Raw genomic sequence first — 20,748 nt, forward strand, 5'->3', positions numbered from 1 at the left:
CAAGCTATAGCTTTCAGATTGTTTTTATAGGCAGCTTTCTGCAAAGCAAGTTTCTTTTTTTCTTTTTGTAAATTTTTTTTGTTGGTTTTAAAACATTTATGGGGAAAAGGTAATAGGGTACATAGAAAATTTTGGTAGCTCCCATGTTAGTAGTAGAAAACTCCCCAAATCTCACGCTTCTACAATTTTAAAAATAACATATAAAGGATAGCATAAACAGAATTCTTACTTTATATCAGCCATGTGTTCAATCATCTCTTTCTTTGTCACTTTCTAGTATATCAATTACAATAATATTTCATATATATTTATTTTTGTGACCTGAGCCTTTTCGATATTGCTCCCTCCTCCCTGCCCCCAGGTGGAGCCATGCCCCCCCTTCCCCATGTGTTGTACATTGCTGCCTTTTTCCCCACCCCCGCTATCTTCGTCCTCTGGGAGAGAAAAATGTTTTTTAATAAAGGCCTCTGCCTCATCCACTGTCTTAATTCTAATTCAGCTTCCCTCCCAGAAAATCAGCATTCCTTCTGGCAATAACCATCTAAACCAAATTCCTCTATTGTATAGTTTCTTTGATAAGGAAGAATACTTCCTTTTTTTTCTCTAATCTTTTTCGAAATTTGCTTTAGAATGGTAATTTCTTTATCTTGGTATTTTAGAGGTCCCTCCCTTTTAGCACCTCATCTCTCGTGGTCCTCCTGAGGAATTTAACATGTACCTCTCTTGGAACATTATGGGTTCTGGCATATGCTGAATTAATTCTATAGACCAGGTCCATATGCCACAACATCTGATCTTTGTTTCTCTTAAGGTATTCTGCTAAAATTGTGCTCATAATATCTTTAAGATCTTCATTTTCTGTCTCTGGTAGATTCTGGAACCTGAGAAAAAAAGATATTCTTTCAAATTCTATTCTGGCCATAAAAATTTCCAGTTCTAAATTTCCCTTTCAGACCTCCTTAACCTTTTCCTCCATCCCAGCTGCCCCCTCCTCCAGCACCGCAATTCTCTGTTCATTTTCTGTTGTGTTATGTTGTACTCCTCTGAGTTCATCTTTGAGGTCTGCTTCTTCCTTCCTCAGTTCGGTTTGACCTCTCATAATTTCCTGAAACATTTGGTTGACAGATAATTCTTTTGAGCTCTCTCCAGCCGCTTCTTTTTGTAACAATGAAGTAATTTTCGGCTGTTAGGTACTTGGACTGGAAGTCGCTGAGGCAGGAGCCAAAAGTGACTTGCTCGTTGGTGGTTTCTTAGGTCCCATTGTCTAAGTTCAGAGATGGTAAGTCTTTTACAAGGAAAATGGCGACACTGGAGCGTGCAGCCGGGCTGGTCCAAGGTAGCAGGCAAATCCGAAAGTAAAAAGTTAATTCTCCTTCACTGTTCCCAGACACAGAGGTACACCAGGAAGGGAAAAACCAAATAATCAAATCCAGAAAGTCCACGAAGCAGAAGAGACCCAGAGCACCCTCAAGAGAGGTATTAAAAGATGCCAGAATTATCATTTTTCCCCAGGGTGGTTTCAAAAGGCAGACTTCATTTATAAGTACAAAAATGGGAATGGAGGGGAACCATCTTGACTCCCCCTTTTCGCAGGGAGAAGAGCAAAAGTTTTGATTTTAAAAAACAGCTCAGCAAGCACTCTTGCAACTGTGATTTCAGTCTTTCTCACATCGTTAATTCAGGTGGCAAGTCAGCCTTTGTTCTCTCTCCATTCCAAAGTGGAGAGAGACTGCAAAGCAAGTTTCAATGGACCAACAGCAAATAACACTTCAGCCTGAAACAAGAGATTACAGACCTAACAGCAGAGGTGGATTCCTTCCAGTTTGGCATCAATCGGCCAAACCAATAATAATGGTGGCAAGCACAGAAGCATCACATGCGCCCGGGAACACGCCCAAACCAGTAGTAAAAAAATTGGCAACCCACTATGTCTAACAGTTGTATCTCTAAAGAAGGACAATGGTTTTTTTTTGTCCCCTATGTGCAAGAACCAGTACAGTCAATTCTGGATGTGGAAATACATAAATTGAATTTCAGAACAAACTTCTCAATGTGCTAGATATCAATCTATCCTGTTAAAGGATGACAGCTGTTTCAAATATATCAAATTCAATTTTTGGATGAACTTTTAAAATCTGTTTCAAAAATTAATATTTTTTCTTCTTGTTTTAATCACTTTCATCTAAAGAATATACAGTACAGGTAACCCTCATTTAACAACCAGAATTGAGTCTGGAATTTCCATAATAAGCTATTGCTGTTATTAAGCAGATTACTACATGAACTGACCTGATTTTATGCTCATTTTACAACACTCACAAATAAGTCACCGCAGTTAAGTGACTCACATGGTCATTAAATGAAGCCATTCTCTTAAATGGACATTTTTTTGCCCCAAACTGGCAAAAAGGTAATCATGTGGAGGGAGAGTGCAGCAGTCATAACTCTGAGGACAGCTCATTAGTAACTTTTGGAAGGATCCATTCTAATTTCAAATGGTTTTTAAGCAACTGGCCCTTATGAGAACAACTTATACTATGTTGTTATAAGGAAATTTAAAGATGATTAGAGGACTGAAGGCTAACACACATGAAGAACAATTACAGGAAGTGGGTATGGCTAGTCCAGTGAAGAGAAAGACCAGGAGAGACATTATATCAGTGTTCCAATATTTGAAGATCTGTCACAGAGAGGAAGGCATCAACCTGTTCTCCAAAGCACTTGAAGGCCAGACAAGGAATAATCGGTGAAACTAATCAAGGAAAGATTCAATCTAGAAATAAGGAGGAATTTTCTGACAGTGAGAACCATCAACCAATGGAACAGCTTGCCTTCAGAAGTTGTGGGAGCTTCATCACTGGAGGCTTTCGAGAAGAGACTGGATTGCCATTTGTTATAAATGGTGTAGTCATAAATAATCCCAAGGGCTAGGTTCACAGAACGTATTATTCTAAGATATGAATGGCTAGTTTATGGTTCAGTCAAGTGTGTCAGCTTAACCTCGAAGAATATCTTATTTGGCTCTTCCCACAGACTGGCTTAGTGGAAAGTGATTTGCTTTCTCACTAGAGGAAAGACATGACAGCCATCTTCCTCTCATGCCTGGTTTCTTGCAGCTGCAAAATAGGGCAAGGCATATGTTCGAACATATCTTGCCAATGATCAATCTATTATTTCTTGCATGCCATGAGCATCTATGAATTCTACTGACTATTGCAGAGTACAACCAAATTATTACCAAATAATGAGTGACTTTGCAACCTTACTTGTAGATTGAGCTGAAGAAAAATATGATTGGCTTCCAGGGCTAAAGATGAATGAAGTCTACCTCTAACCACAGGTTCATGTTTCATAGATCACTGAATGATTACAGCCACAGTAAAGAGTAAACTTGAATAAACAATGCCCCGTCTCCAAAAATCTGTGTATGTGTGTATGTATTTGTATCAGAGGTGGGTTGCTGCCAGTTCAGCCCAGATCAGGCAAACCGGTAGTAGCAGCAGTGGGGGGCTCCACCCACCTGCCTGGATGCTTCTGCACAGTTTTAAAGATCTGGAGTATTCTAGGATGAAGAAAGCTATGCTAGAAGAGGACTATTATTGAATTATGGAATTATATGAGAGGATCACAATAGTACTCTGCCTTGTCCAGTCATCAAAGTTCAGCATGTAGAAGGAGAATAGGATAGTGGGCACTAGATCCATTCCTTTCTTCCTGTGCAACTTAATTTAAAAAGAGCATCTACTTGACAGTGCTGACCCTACCATTGGGAAAACTGGGTTGATCATTTCAACAGGCAGATATTGGGGTGAACTCTGATTGTTTCAGCTTGAGGACAGAGATGGGCATGAAGACTACATACTTCTGATTTTTGAACTTGGATATTTCATCACAAATATAGTGAAAGATATTGCACTGTTATTTCATTCCTGTAGATAAGTTTGAATTTTAATCAACATGCCCAATGAAAGCAATTGTGAAAATTGTAGTTCAAGATGTATGGAGGCAAAGTAACAAAAGGTTAAGTTGCTTGTGCACCTGACGTATCTGCATGGCTTTGGGGGAAAGTGCAAGCTGGTTCTTTTCCTTATTGAGCAAAAGGTCTTGTGGGAGGGAAGAAGTCCCATTATTTATATTTTCTTAAATATAAACCGATCTCCCTGTTCAATGAAAATTATGAGGAAAATCTGGAAAATATGATTTGCCTGACTCAATAGTTTTTGCATAAGTTTCCCTTCGGTATTCCTGAGATACCTAACCAGAGAAAGTGATGATAAATCTTCACAAGTTGCCATTGGAGTCCTCTTCCACTCTTCCATCATGGAGCTGGGGGATGCTAGAGGCCTTGTGCACCTCCACCTTCCATTTCAGGATGTCCCACAGATGTTCAATAAGGTCTGGAGTCATGCTTGGGCAGTCCATCACCTTTACCCTCAACTTCTTTAGCAAGGCAGTGGTCATTTTGGAGGTGTGTTTGGGGGTTGTTGTCATGTTGGAATACTGCCTTGCGGCCGAGTCTCCAAAGGGAGGGGATCATACTCTACTTCAGTATGTCACAGTACATGTTGGCATTCATAGTTCCCTCAATTAACTGTAGCTCCCCAGTGTTGGCAGTACTCATGCAGCCCAGACCATGACAATCCCACCACTATGCTTGACAATAGGCAAGACATACTTGTCTTTGTACTCCTCGCCTGTTTGCTGCCACACACACTTGACACCATCTGAACCAAATAAGTTTATCTTGGTCTCATGGGACCACAAGGCATGGTTCCAGAAATCCATGTCCTTAGTCTGCTTGTCCCATGGCCTTTGAGTCCCGCATGGACCGTGGGGCTCATTTTGGAGGTGGGGGTGTTGCCTGGCCCTCTTTGCTGTTTTTGAGGGCCAGAACCAGTGGGTGACCACCCTGGCTTTCCATCGCGACTTGAGTCAGTCTCCAGGGTGGTCTGTCGGTCGCAAACGGGTATGTTGGAGAGGCGCCGGAGAGGCGGAGAGGCGGAGTCAGCTGGAGAGGCTGGAGAGGCTGCGAGCCGCCAGATGCTGAGACGCCGGGCGCCGATGTCGGCTTGTGAGCTTGTGAGTCAGCTGGAGACACCGCGGGATGCCGCGGGATGCCGAGAGAAACGCAGAGAGAGCCGATGTCGGCTTGCGAGCTTGTGAGTCTGCTGGAGATATCGTGTGATGCCGAGAGAAACGCAGAGAGATGCTGGGCGCCGATGTCGGCTGTGGAGTCAGCTGTGAGATGCCGAGAGAGGCTGGCAGGAGGTCGGCAGGCCAGCGGTGTTGGAGGTCGGCAGGCCGGCGGTCAGCTGGAGAGAGAGGCTGGCAGGAGATCGGCAGGCCGGCGGCGCTAGCGGCCGGCAGGAGACCGGGAGGAGACCGGGTAGGAGCATCTGCAGGAACATCGGCTCGGCCTCCTCCAGCTTCACTGCTTGCCCTCCCACTCTAGTAGGGACATCAGAGCAGCGCTGGAGGCAGGCAGCTTTCGGCGGAAGAGCGCTGTGGCACTGGAGTTCTGGCAGGAGGCAGGAGGTAGGAGGTCCCTTGGCGCAGGACTAACTATTACCCTCTGACTATCTGATTTGATCAGCTCACCACCCCACCCAAGATTTGGGCCGTTATATCCCACTGGAACAAATGAATTTTTACCACCTGTAACATCCCTAACCAAACTGTAGCCCTGTCGGAAATGTAATCTTACCATGTACTCGAGGGCAGTCCTCATCTTACTGCGGGAGTCCCTCCTCTCGCAAGTATGGCCCCCCCGCCCTCTCGAGGGCCCACCTTGATGAGGGATTTATTAATCCAGAGAGGTGGATGAAGCGCAACCTTAAGGGGTTTTTAATTAGATCTTTTATTCGTCTCTTAAGGGGTTCCGGGGCGGGGGGTGGGTTCAGTCAGGCTGAGGGAGGGACTAGTGCCAGGCAGACAGGTGGGTTTAACAAGGGAGTGAGCAGAGTGATTAAGAGAAGGGGGAGTGGCGATGTTCCAGAAGAAGGTCTTTCAATTCTAACAGTCGTGGGGAGGGGTAGGTGCGAGGGTAGGTCGAGATCTTTTAACCAGTTGGGAGACCATGGCCATTGGATACGGCCGGTCATTTGTCCCAACACCCGCAACCTAGGTGGTCAGGACCTACAGAGCCGGGGCCTGAGACTGATGCTATGCAACACCAGGTCCATTGCCAACAAAGCCCCCCTCATTAACGACTTGATCTCAGAGGGGGAGCCGGACCTGGCAGGGATAACGGAGACATGGCTGGGCCACGAGGGAGGTCTCCCCCTTGTGGAAATGTGCCCGCCAGGCTACCGTGCATTTCATCAGCCACGGGCCCAGGGCAGGGGTGGTGGGGTAGCAGTTATCGTAAGGGAAGGCCTTGAGCCAAGAGAGTTCACTGTGCCACAGATAACCGGTTGTGAGTCCCTATGTGTGAAGTGGGGCCCAGGGAGACAGTTCGGCTTGCTGATTGTATACCTGGCTCCTCGCTATGCATCAGCGGCCCTGCCCGAGCTCCTCGAGGTGATCGCCGAGATGGCGGTTGAGACCCCCAGGCTGCTAGTCATGGGGCACTTTAACCTGCCATCGGTAGGGGAAACATCCGAGGTGGCTCGGGAGTTCATGGCTTCCATGACAGCCATGGACCTGACCCAGGTAATTCAGGGCCCCACACACGAGGGAGGTCACACACTGGACCTTATTTTTGTCTCTGGCCAGTGGCGGAGTGATCTGGGAGTAGGGGATTTAGTTATCACGCCCCTGTCATGGTCAGATCACTCACTTCTCCGGCTCGACTTTCCGACCGCTACTCCCCATCGCGGGGAGGCGGAACCGGAATGTCCTAGATGGTTCCACCCCAGGCGCTTGATGGAACCTCATGGGTTCCAGACGGAGCTTGGGCCATTCCCTGTAGCCCTGACCCGCACCCATCCAAGACGGAGTGGCTGTGGCTACCGGCACCCCGGTTCAACCAGTTGCGTCCATCACTGGCCATTGGGGGTGAACAGCTGGCCCCCGTGGACCGGGCACGCAATTTGGGCGTCCTCCTGGATGCCCGGCTGTCAATGGATGACCATGCGACAGCCGTGGCAAGGGGGGAGTTTCACCAGGTTCGCCTGGTGCGCCAATTGCATCCCCTATTGGACCGGAACGCACTCTGCACAGTCACCCATGCGCTTGTGACGTCCCGACTGGACTACTGTAATGCTCTCTACATGGGGCTCCCCTTGAGATGCACCCGAAGGCTGCAGCTGGTTCAGAATGCGGCCGCGCGGACAATTATGGGAGTCACTAGATACTCCCACGTAACACCTCTGCTGCACTGGCTACCGGTGGTTATCAACTTTAAAGCGCTCCATGGCACAGGACCTAGCTATTTGCGGGATCGTATCCTGCCCCATACATCCTTTCGGCCGATTTGCTCTCACAGAGAGGGACTCCTCCGGGTGCCGTCCACTAGGCAATGCCAGCGGGCGACGCCCAGGAGTAGGGCCTTCTCTGTGATGGGCCCGACCCTCTGGAATGACCTCCCCCCGGACATCAGAACTACCACCGACCTCCGCTCCTTCCGTAAGAAGCTTAAAACCCACCTGTTCAATTTAGCCGGCCTGGCCTAATCCCAATTTTAGTCCCTCAAGTCTGCATTTTTAAATTTCTAGGGATACACATTTTAGCTGATTTTAACTTTTACTATTCTGTACAGCTGAATTTAGGTTTAATTTGCTTTTAAGGGTATTTAAGGGTATTTATCTTTTGTATTTGTTTTAATGATATGCCTGTACACCGCCCCGAGTCCCTTCGGGGAGAGGGGGCGGTCTATAAATTTTGAAAATAAATAAATAAATTGTCTGCAGCAAACTGTTTGCAGGCTTTCTTGTGCATCATCTTTAGAAAAGGCTTCCTTCTGGGATGACAGCTCTGCAGACCAATTTGATGCAGTGTGTGGTGTATGGTCTGAGCACTGACAGGCTGACCTTCTCACCCCTTCAACCTCTGCAGCAATGCGTCTATTTCCAAAAGCCTATTTCCAAAAGCCAACCTCTATTTCCCAAAGCCAACCTCTGGATATGATGCTGAGCATGGGCACTCAATTTCTTTGGTCGACCATGGTAAGGCCTGTTCTGAATGGAACCTGTCCTATTAAACTGCTGGTGGTCTTGGCCACCATGCTGCAGCTCAGTTTCAGGGTTTTGGCAATCTTCTTATAGCCTAGGCCACTTATGGCGAACCTTTTTGGCATCGCATGCCAAAAGTGGGGGGAACGCAGGGGAGTCGTGAGTGGGCGTGCCACACCCATAATCCTATGTGTGTGACCCCATGTACATGCGCACGCAACCCACCCACCCACGCATGCGCATGCAAACACAACCCTCTTTTGAGTTCACGATGATCTCATTTTTCACCCTCTCCAGGCTTCAGAGGCTTTCTAGGAGCCTGGGAAGAGCGAAAATGGCCTTCCTGACTGCCCCCAGGCCTTCTGGAGGCTTCCAGCACCTTCCACTTGCACCCGCAGTGCCTGCCGCTCCCCGCCACCTTCAGAGGCAACAGAGGCAAATACTACCCTTGGTGGGACGGCTGTGCTCATCGGTCCTGGCCCGAAGCCTCATGACACCCTCCCGCTGAGCCAAGCGCGGCTCAACTGTGCCAGGAGGCACCTGGCAACACTAGTGGTCTCCCTAGTGGGCGGCGGGTGGTTGCAAGTGCAATGCCTCTGATGTCCAGCACCTTCCACCAGTGCAGAAAGGGTGTGCAGTGGGGAAACAGGTTCCCGGAGTGGGGTATGTGTGTGAAAGAGATCGGACAAGCGGGGGGGGGGAAGGGGACTTTTCTCCTGTTTGCCACAAAAGCAGCATTGGGCTACAGTGCCTTGCTGGGCATTTTCATTCTGAGGGAGGTGGAGCTTCCCTGAAATCTCCCTCTGTGGACTTGAGGGGAAAGCCCCCTCCTTCTCAAATTGCGGGAGAGCAGCTCATCTCAACAAGTTGCCAAGCTCGCTGCCTAGCTGGAGAGACTAATCCGCCAATGAATCCTAATCGTCGGCCCCTTCCCCCCCCCCTCTCTCTCATCAGGCACGCCGTGACTTGAGAAGGGGGAAAGGGGGATTTCCCCCCCTTAAGTCCATGGAGGGAGCAATGCTGGGCTGAGGCGTGGGGAGCTTTGCTTTTCATTTTCACTGACAGAGGGATAACAACTGATAGTTTTGCAAAAAGTCATGGCAAAACTTCAAGAGTGTTTTGCACATTTCAGCCCAGCCTCTCCTTTCAAGCTCAAAGCAGAGGATGATTAAAAATATGCAATTGAATAAATGTATGTATTGCTGTTCATAGGAATTTTAAAAAGGAGTCGGGCATTGAAGGCGCTCTGAACACTCTTGTTTGACTCGGAAGGGAAAAATATTGAATTCTTTTCAAGGTATCTTGAAAGCAACAGCTGCACTAGAAACTGAATGCTTTGCACATATTGTAGAGAAGGAAGAGGAAGAAAACAAAGCAAAGCTTCCCACGCCTCAGCCCAGTGCTGCTCCCTCTGTGGACTTGAGGGGGGGAAAGCCCCCCTCTTTCCCCCCTTCTCAAATCGTGGTGTGCCTGGTGAGAGAGGGAAGGAGAGGGAGGGTGTGCACCACCTCCAATTAGCTCTCCAAGCTTGGCTTCTCACCTCTGCGACCAGCGCTTCACGCCTGGCCGGTGCGTGGGTCACTGTGGTGCTTGAGCAAAGAAATCCATGCAGTCCAAGCGAGCCAGGGAGAGAGAGCGCGCACCTGTTTGCCCACTCGGCTGCTGGGCCGAGGCTATTATTAGGGTTCATTGGTGGATTAGTCTCTCCAGCTAGCCAGCGAGCTTAGCAACTTGTTGAGATGAGCCGCTCTCCCACAATTTGAGGAGGAGGGGAAAAGGGGGCTTTCCCCTCAAATCCATGGAGGGAGATTTCAGGGAAGCTCCAAATGCCCAGCTGGGTGCTTCAGCCAAGCGCTGCTCCTGCGGCAAACAGGGGAAACTCCCCCCCCCCACTAGTCCAATATTTCTCTCTCACACACACCTCCAGGAACCTGAGCGGTAGCGCACACCCTTTCTGTGCCTTTCTCCCATGGAGGAGGACATTCTGCCTCCTAGCTTGGGAGCCAGCGGGGAGGGGGGCAAGCCGGCCAGGTGCGTTGGTAATGAGGAGAAGGTTAGCACGTGCCCATCTGCACCCACCACCTCTGCTAGCTCAGGCAGCAGACTCATGTATGAGCTGAGGCTGCGGGGAGCCCCCTGAGTGGGGGGGCAGCCTTCGCTTGCATGACAAAGCATTCCCTATCACTAAGGGCGAATGGGAGTACCCCCAACAAGCAAAGGACATGCCGGCAAACCGCCCGCCTGCGCTCAAGTCAGCCTGCCTCTGTCCCCGCATAGGCTCTCTGGTCTCTGGCAAGACCGGATTCTTTCCTGCCCTGCTGCATTGTCTCTCCGCACACAGAGGTGGCTGGGGCAACAGTTCCACCTCCCCCCTCCTCAAGCCCAGCAAGAAAGCCTGATCATCCCACCAGATCCATCCAAGGAAGGAGAGAGAGAGAGACGGGCTCAGCCGATCTGCTCTCCCCGAGCTAGAAGCAGCAGTTAAGGGCAAAAAAAATGGCCAAAAACGAAAGCTGAAATCAGCTGGCCAGCGCACGCATGCGCACTGGAGCTGACAGGGCAAAGCCACGCATGTCCTGACAAATGCCTCCACATGCCACCTGTGGCACGCATGCCATAGGTTTGCCATCATGGGCCTAGGCCATCTTTATGTACAGCAACAATTCGTTTTTTCAGATCTTCAGAGAGTTCATTGCCATGAGGTGCCATGCTGAACTTCCAGTGAACAGTATGTATATAGAAAGTATATATAGAAAGGTAGGAGAGATTATCATTTTTAAAGTTCTTTAACATGTAAAAAATTGTATCAGCAGCAAACAGCAGTATGTTAACCTGACATGAAATCAATCAACTTAAATCATGGGAGTTCATGATCCATTAAAACATTCTATATGTTTCTCTCAAGAGCTGTGACATGTAATTCAATATCCATGATGTCAGAGATGCAGAATTATGGCACTAAAGGTATGGTTCCCAGAACCCTTCAAAAATTGCTGACAAATTGCAGTTTTTCTCAACTAACAATAGGGGATTATTAAGTATGCAGGAAACAATTATATTTATTGTGTTCATCTCAATTGAGGAACCATGCAGTAAGGACCACAGAATATCAGTCTAATGTTCAGTATAGCATCAGCACCCAAACTTACATTCTTTTGGCCTAGATTCTAGATAATGATACTCATAATACCTACTTGGGTAATTATATCATTATCTATTAAGAATACTTTGTACGTTTGTACATTATAAAGAGTATATTAACTTCATATTACTGTAACAAAAGAAGATTCCAATTCACTCTCCTTCACATATCTGTTCAGTATCAAAAATATGTCATAATACTCTCTCCTTCCCATACATTCAGAGAAGATAAATAGAATCAGCATCTATCTGTCTAGTTTTGATGCCACAGGATACTTAAATGCAAAAAAATCCTTTGTGACATTTTGTCCTGAGTTATTATTCACATACAGTACATGCAAAACTCTGTATGAATTCCAGGAACTCATGGATATTGGCAGGATTTGGTAAGGGACTGGAGAGATACTGTTGATCAGAGAATATACTCTGAACTTTCCTAATGGATCAAATACTATTGTGCTAGTAATTATTCCTGTAACTGAACGATATTGGAAAACGTATTATAGTAAAGAAAGTCATAAAGGCATACAAATTAAAGTATTAGTCTATTTATGTTCTTATTACAACAATCCATCTCCTAATTGTTTCAGCAATGTCAAGTAAGCTTAAGAACGTAAGCAGATTTGAAAAAACTCAAAAGTGTGCAAGATAAAATGGATAAAATAATTATGTATTTCATATTTCTAAACTATCCATCTCCCTCAAAGAGGGATTTTGGAGTCCCATGGAATCATTTGCCCTTCCATCTGTCTCTGATTAGTGTAGACCAGTGGTTCCCAAAGTGGGCAGTACCGCCCCTTGAGGGGGCAGTGGGATGACTTAGGATAGGGCTAAGAGGCGTGGGGGGCAGCAGGAGGTGCTAAGAGGCAAGGGGGTGGCAAGGGCGCTAAGAGGCAAAGGAGGTGGCAGAGGAGTGCTGGAGTGTTCTGCTGTACTGTACTCCCAACTCCCCTAGCTTAGCGTGCAGGTACGGAAGGGAATGCGATGGGACCAAAAGCGAGAGTCTTTCCCCCCGCGGCTTGTGTAGAGGTGGCGGCTCAGTCTCGCCTCACCAGGAACCGGGGACCCTGCGCTTTTGGGAAGGCTTGGGTCTCGCGTGCATCTTTAACGGATGGAAGGGCTGGGTTCTTCTTTGTCACGTGAGACTGGTGGTTAAAACTGCTCCTCCAGCTGCGGGGGGCGGCTGTGAACCCCTAAACATAGCAATGGAGTTGTCTTCTCTGCTTCTCACCGGCTTTGCCACTTTCCCTTTCTGCGGCCCGCTGTTATTTAACGAATGGGCACGTGGGTGAACAGCTTCACAAGAGCCGAAGGTCCTGTCCCACCTGACATGAGCACATGGAGCCCCTCAGCTGGTCTGTCATGCTGTGTAGAAACTGAGCTGCTGCCTCCGTAAAAAATTGCAGGGGAAGCTGAAATTTTGGAATGTGATTCTAAGGGGAAGAGAGTCTACTTCACTTGAGCTAATTTCTTATGTAAATACGGATTGAACAGCGTACAAAAAAGGTTGTGGATTCTAATCCATTCATGCTGGGGCAGGGCGTGATTTTGCAACTACTTCATAGATGCACATTTTTTTCTATAGTATTAGTATTGTTAATAGGATTCTTTTAAAAATCATCTGAATTAATAAACAATCTTAATCTTGCCACTGCTGGAAATACTCCAGAAAACGTGTTTTAAAGTAGTATTTTTTATAGCATTAGCTGGCTGGCTGATCTGCTGAAAGAGGGAGGCACGTTTTGTTCAGAATAGTTTGTGGAATTGAGACAAGTGGTTCTCAAGAATTGACACACCTAATAAAAGTAGCTTACAGTGCAGTTTAACATAATGTCCTGACTACATCCTTGTGTTTCCCCCCAAAATGAATTGTCATTGACCTGATCTCATTCCCAATAATGAGTGAAATATCTTTAATCATTAGTTGTACTAGCGATAAAGTGGCATTTTTCCTCCTTTCCTATTGACTTTGCTTGTCAGAAGGTCACAAAAGTGACCAACATGACCCTGGGACACTGCAACCATCATAAACATGAGTAAGTTGCCAAGTGCCTGAATTTTCATCACATGGGCATGGGAATGGTGCAACGATTATAAGTGTGAAAAACTGTCATAACTCATTTCTTTCAGTGCCATTGTAACTTCATACTGTCACTAAACTAATAGTTGTAAGATAAGGACCACCTGTATTTCACAAATTGCTAGGGAAGATACATACTTGCTCTCTTCCTGCCTACATTCCAAACTCTGCTATCTCTTTGCCCTCTGAAAAGCCTTTTTCCTCCTGCTGCAGACTACAGGTAGTCCTCTGATTACGACTATAATTGAGCCCAAAATTTCTGTTGTTAAGTGAAAAGTTGTTAAATGATTTTTGCTGATGATTTTATTATCTTTCTTGCCACTTGTTAAATGAATCACTGCACTTGTTACTAACGTTGTTAATTGAATCTGGCTTATCCATTGACTTTGTCTTGTCAGAAAGTTGCAAAAGATGATCATATGACTCCAGGACACTGCAACCATTGTAAATACAGTATGAGTCAGTTGCCAAGCATCCAAATTTTGATCTTATGACCATGGGGATGCTACAATGGTCATAATTGTCAAAAATGATCATAAATCCCTTTTTCAATACCTTTTCAATGATGAAGATTTTGATCGTTTGCTGCTTCATAAAGAAGTTTGTTGGCTATCAAAAGGCTAATGTGTGAGATGCTTTTACAATCTTTTTGACACTGTTGTGGAGTTTTTTGAAGACAAGAATGCTTTGCTCAGTGGTGAACTCAAAGAGATCAGGCATGACATTGCTTATTTATCAGAACTATTGCAAAGTTCAATGAATTTGCAGTTGCAAGGAAATGAGATCAATCTTATTAAGGCCAAATCTGTCATCTCTACATTTATTTCAAAGTTAACTCTATTCAAGCGCAATATAGGCCATCACGAGTTATACCAATTTCCAAGTTTGTCTGAGCTAGAAGAGAAAGGTGGGATACAAGATGATGATCTTCAAGTTTTTGTGACCATTTGGACATGTTGCATAAAGATATGTCTGAGCGATATCAGGATCTTCTTTTGATAGAAATTCCAGATTGGGTGATAAATCCATTTTCAGATACTGAGGAAGATGGGGTAGTGGAGGAACAACTCATAAAGCTGCAAAATGGCATTGAGCTGAAGCCAAAGCTTAAGAAATCGTACCAAGAGTTTTCGTTACAGAAAGAAATTTCTGATTGCTATCCTGCAATAAGCTCCTGGTTGCATTTCCAACATCTTTTCGGTGGAACATGGCTTCAGTGTGGTCATCCAACTTCTCTCCAAGCAAAGAAATCGACTCCAGATTACTGAACGTGGTGATTTTAAACTCCTACTAAGTGACTTAAAACCAGACATTGGGAAACTGGTATCACTTTATCAAGCCCATCCATCACATTAAGAATGTACTGAACAGTGAAGTAGTTACTAAATTTTACTGAGTTTAGTTAGTTACTAAGTTACTAGTCACTAAGGTTCTTGATAAATGATTATCAGATTTTGAAAAGACTTTAGTATCACTGGATGATGTTTGGTATCACTGGATCATGTTCAACCATTTTGTTGAGTTACCATTAACTAAAAAGGTTTTTAAATTAGATTTAGAATAAATGTGCAATTAATTGTTACAGTTTTGAATTTTACTGTTTTACTATGATTTCATAATGACTTCTTTCTGAGAATCATCAGTGCCTTAAATCTTTTTTTTTTTTTTGAGAAAGTATTATTTAGATATGTTCAAAAGTCATGCCCTCAAATGAAAAAGGAAATATTGAGAAACAAATGGCAACCAATTTGGACATTTAATATAATTTATGTAATACATTGTGTATGGGGCCTGACTTTGGGTATGCTTTATATACTATATTGACTGAAAAAGCAATTCCCAAAGAAAATAATGCTAGCAATGAGCCAGCTGTGGCTGAAAATTATGAGTCAAGGCAAATCACTGGGACTTGTATCATTACAAGATAATTTTTCAGCCCACCTTCCACTCCAATCTATCCACATGTCCCCCCAAACTTTCATTCATCTACCACCCTTCTTCTAAATGATGCTTTCTCCAATAACAGGTCAATCCCAGCCACTGTGAGAACTATCAGCCTTTTGGTATGTAATTTGGAAGGTCTCGGATGGGAAAGAGATCTTCCAGTCACATCATCTCAGAATGATTTAGGCTTGGCAAAGATAAAGAACATTTAACCATTTTTGACAATTTTTAATTTTTATTTACTAAAGTTTTTATTTTTAAACTTGAACCTTCCAAAACAGGGCAAGTATATTAGAATACAGGTGCACACACAGGTAGTAAATACAGGTGATAATGATAACAGACATGTTCCTACTCACAAATACATCTAGATAAAAAGGTGATCTTTCTACAAAAAGAGTGAGAGTGAAAACAGAACAAAGGGCTTGTCCTAGTCACACATCTGTCTTGAGGCTCTCACAAACTTCATGTCATTTTATGTGATTTACATCAAATGGGTATTTGGGTATTCAGATGATGCTACCTAGTTGGATAATAAAACATTTGCAAGCAAACAAGCAATCTTAGAGAATACCAAGGAGTCCACCGTTCAACATTGATATACATATACAAATGAAGGCAAAACATCCATTTGAAAAGTTGTGACATCTTTTAGCATTTCATTAAAAAGCAATCAAACTATCGTTCAAGAATTTCTGTTTAACTGAGAATTCTGAATTTCACATTTTTATGATAGGTAAATTCGAGAAATACTGAATGTTCATTATTAAATTGTGGGTCACTAAAATTAGTTTCTACTAGGAAGCTAATAAAATTGCAAAAAGGTGCAGTCTTTCCTTCCTTTTTACTGCTAAAATTGCATATGGGGTTATGTAACTTAAGGCTAAATTGCCTGAAGTTATCTCATTCTAAATGGTATTTTAAATATCTTATATGTAGTAAACCAGGAAAAATGTTTATTTACTCAACTATTTTATTTATCAAACTATTTTTAATAGTTTGATAGAAATTATTTTTAAAAAGACTTTCTAGAATAATACATGGCAAGGGTATTATTCACTGGATATTCATTGAGGAGTTCACTGGATAGATAAACATGTTATTAATCTATTCAGTATTTCCTGCCATTCAGTATTTCCTGGATTCTTGCTGTAATGTGAAATTTTACTAAAAGGAGAGCCATATGCTGCAGTATCACAGTAAACTTGTTTTTTCAATCCTATACAAAAAATTGACAAAACAATCCAACATATGTTCACTCATTGAATTTAACCTGACCCTCATGGTAGAAGTTTATACATCTATCTGCCTATGCATAAATCAATCAGAATGGAACTAGAAGGGAACTTGGAGGTCCTCTAGTCAAGCCCCCTGCTCAAGCAGGAGAGCCTATATCTAGGAAATCAAAGAGAACATACAGAACAAGAAATAGGAGAAGAGGAGGTAAAAGTGGACACAAATAAGATACAAAAAGATAAGGTAGAAAAAAGAAGAATTTAAAATAAAATTCAGACAGAGGATTTCACTGGGTTTTACAGTCACAAAGGAAAAGTAGATAAAGGGGGAGATTGCCCAAAAAAGAAACTGGAAAATAGTAAGGAAAGGAGGGGAACAGGGAAAATCCTGGGGGAAGTTACTAGAATAATAAAAGTAAATGTGCTGAAGAAAAGACACAATAACCACAAAAATAGGGGAAAGAAAAAGAAGAAATTAGGAGAAAGGGGGAGAAGAAAGACAAGAATTAAAACTGGGATTTTAGGGAGCCCAAGAGAAAATGGTTAAAAAAGGAAGAAAGGGAAAAAGAGTTATATTAGTAGGCTAAAGTAGTATGATTGATATGATAGTATATTGTTAAAGGTAGAAAATTTTTGAAAGAAATGCTCTCTATGCTTAAATTGAATTAGAGGATGTATGCTGTTTATAGCAAAATATACCAATGGAGAAAATAAGAAATGAAAATTTGGTGTAATTTTGAAGGGGCAAATGAAGATATTGTTTATGTATTAAGAAAAAAATAACTATAAAGATGAAAAATAATGGAAGAGAATAATGCGGCTGAAAGTGAAAACAAAACTGATGTAAAAAGAACTATGTAACTGAGAGGATGTAAAAGAAAAGACCCAGACAACTTTTTGTTTCTATAATATGTATAATTTGTATTAAAAAATAAAAAACTTTGAAAGGAATGCAGGAGAGCCTATAATCATCTCAGACGAGTGGCTGTCCAGTGTTTTCTTAAAAACTTCCAGTGATGAAGCACCCACTTCTTACAACAAAGTTTTTCCATTGCTTAATTGTCCTCACTGTTAGTAAATTTCTTCTTAATTCCAGAATGCTTCTCTCCATTATTAGTTTCAATCCATTGTTTCTTGTCCTGCCCTCTGGTGCTTTGGAAAATAAGTTGACCTCCTCCTCTTTGTAGCAGCATCTCAAATCCTGCCATACTGCTATCATGTCTCCCCCAGTACTTCCTTTGTCTAGACTAGCCAATTCCTGGTTCTTCATATGTTTTAGCCTCCAATGCTTTAATCATTTTGGTTGCTCTTCTCTGCACTTTTTCCAAAGTCTCATCATCTTTATTACAATGTGGTGACCAAAACTGGATGCAGTATTCCAGATGTGACCTTACTGAGGCATTATAAAACGGTACTAATACAAAATGTTAGTACAGTACACAAATTTGAATACTATACAAATACATATAGGACAGCCTCAAGGAGACAAATGAAAGCTGAAAAGCAAATTGGATTTAAGAAGTGTGGGAATTCTAGGACGACTCACTGTCCACTGTGGCTCCACTAGCACTTTCAGGCAGTGATGGTTTGTTTTCTTGCTGCATCTTGCAAATACAGGATTAAATATCCTTTTCACTTGGATTTCTAACATCGAACATAAGGAACTCTGCCACAAGTTTCAACATTATTTATTTGTGATATGCAATTGTGCATTAATAGTATGTTGATGAATTCCTTAATTCTCAGATTAAGATGCAATCTTAAATTAGGTATTCACCAATACATAATTTAGCATATATATTATAGAATAAGCCACAAGAAAACCAAGTGCCAAAATTAATTGATGGACTTCAGTTGTATGTCAACTATTAAGACTGTACATTTCCCTCTTGATCCTACTAATTTATTTATTAAGTCACCTAAAGAAGCTCTACATATCGAGTTGGATTAATTTTGCTTTCATAAGATGTAGTAAGTATAATTCAGCCATGCTTTGTGTATACTTGCTTATATCTTGTCTCTGTGTTACACTATTGGTGTTAATTAAAAGCGGTTGATACTTGATAAAGAGTTATGAAAATTTAACACAAACTTAATGTTTTTATTCTTTAGTACATCTGGATAGGTGTCAGTGTCAAGGCTGTTTATTGTAAGTGAAAGTAAAAAACCAATCACAGGGCTGCACAGAAAAACCAATACAAAGGTAATACAGAAAACTAAAAAAAAACATCTAAATCACTGCTTTGGAAATTCATTTCATTATTACTAGAAACACTTTATTAATCTGAAGTAATTGTTAATATTCACTGAAGCATAAGAAGCACACTGCAGAGTTTCCATTCATTCTGGGGGGCTTTTTTTCAATCATAAGTAGTGATTTCTATCCTTTGTCTGTCAAAAACATAATTTTAAAAAATCTACCTTTTGCCTTTCATTAAAAGTAAAATTACACACAGAGATAAAGGCACTTGCAAAAAAACGTTTGGTTTTATCTTTCAAGCTAAAAGACATACCATATTTTTGTGTGTATAAGATGCACATTCCCCCCACCCCAAAAGTGGGTGGAAATGTCTGTGCATCTTATAGAGCCACAATGGGGGGGGGGGGGGACAGAATGTCAGGTCAAGAAAAGTAAACTACTTGAACAACTTCTATCCATGCTCAAGACAGGATCTTCATTACGAGTTGAGGACAGTATTTAATGATCATTGTTAAACTGCTGCACTACATTTAAAAAATGCTGGAATGTTAGCACATGTCTGAACATTATGTGCATTTTAGTCTTATAATCTATCATACAAATAAGTGCATCTTTATTTAATTGACTAGATGATTCCAAATGAGGGTTTATGCTGCATTGCAATGTAGTTATTCTCGAAATAAATATTTGAAGGCTACTATTTGATCCCTGCCACAGTTTTTGCTTGGTAGAAATGCTATTTGAATCTTTATATTACTATAAATCATTGTAACTAGGTTGAACATGTATACCAGTGGTTCTCAATTTGTGGTCCATGGATGAAGAGTTTATTATTAACTGACAAAGAGAGGCTTTTTCACTCAAATCCTTTAAACCAAAATTTCTGTATTGATTGTTCACAACCTTTAAAAAGATGCACTTAAAGCACTGACCTTAAATGGATCTAGATCAGGGGTGTCAAACTAGCAGCCTGCCAGATGCATCACGTACTGGCCACGCCCACCCCCATTTTAGCAAAGGAGAAAAAAAGTTGTGATGACATGAGGATGCGAGTTTGACACCCCTGATTTAGACTGACAGAGGGAAACCTATACTTATAATAGGAAGGACCCCTTTGGAAAGTTTGGGTTAAGTCTTATGGAAATAATGCAGTGATATATTTCTATTATGATTCATGAATCATTGGTTTAAAAAATAAGAAAATTTCATTTCTTTAGCCATATTGTGTCTTGGTGACTTAATAAATACATCAATAGAACTAAGACTCAACTTTATAGTGATACATTCAACACTACAATTGAAATCCATTATTTATTTTAAGGCATAAGCTTTAAAATATACAGGAGCCATGTTGTAATTTTTTAAATCTTTAAAGTTCTCATTTTATTTCACAGGCCACTTGCTGAGAATAAAGTTTCCATTCCTTACAAGAAAGACAAATTTTGATTCAACAACCAACAATTTATCTCAACTGCAAAATATCTACTACTAAATTGATCAAAATTCTCATAAATATTTCTGTTGGGATGACACTGCACATAACAGTGTCAAAGGGAAATTATTTGATCCACTAACACCTTATAAACATTTGCATATCTCATGTAGGCATAATTAACTTTTTATGTATTTTTTAAAACAGAAACAACAGATTGTGCCACAAGCTGAAATATTGGAAAGGTAGAAATTGTTAACAATTTTGGTAATTATTTTAATAAATTCACATTCCATATACATTGGGGGGGAGGACATATTTTTTCAAATTAATAGGAAACTCTTTTTTGCTGATTTTCTGAGCTATAAGGCCAGGATGTCACCTGCTGGCATTATTTTTTATACTCTAAAAGCTGCATAATGGAGCAACAAGACAACATTGCTCAAAGGCCAAATGTGTGGATGGGATTCAGAATGTCCGAATTTGAAATGATTCCTCCATCTTAAAAGCATCAAGTAGAAAAACCTGTGACAAAAATATAGATGAGTCACAGCACATCAGAAAACATTTCTTTCTGAACCTCTGTAGCTTCATATTGTACATGA

At 42.4% G+C, this 20,748-nt stretch overlaps 1 protein-coding gene across 2 annotated transcripts in view; it reads right to left on the reverse strand.

Annotated features, from left to right (window-relative positions):
- Nucleotides 1-440: 440 nt before the first annotated feature.
- The window catches only part of ITGA9 (integrin subunit alpha 9), a 541,618-nt gene continuing 521,310 nt past the window's right edge, over nucleotides 441-20,748 (reverse strand). The window contains exon 29 of one of the 2 annotated variants that reach the window (XM_081971274.1): nucleotides 441-881. The gene's annotated coding sequence lies outside the window, so the exon portion shown is untranslated. Of the gene's footprint in view, nucleotides 882-19,168; nucleotides 20,669-20,748 lie in introns of those variants that run through there. The other variant, XM_081971275.1, reaches the window with a different exon arrangement.

This window comes from Natrix helvetica (genome assembly GCF_964273705.1).
Source record: "Natrix helvetica genome assembly, chromosome: Z".
Taxonomy (NCBI): Eukaryota; Metazoa; Chordata; class Lepidosauria; order Squamata; family Natricidae; genus Natrix; species Natrix helvetica.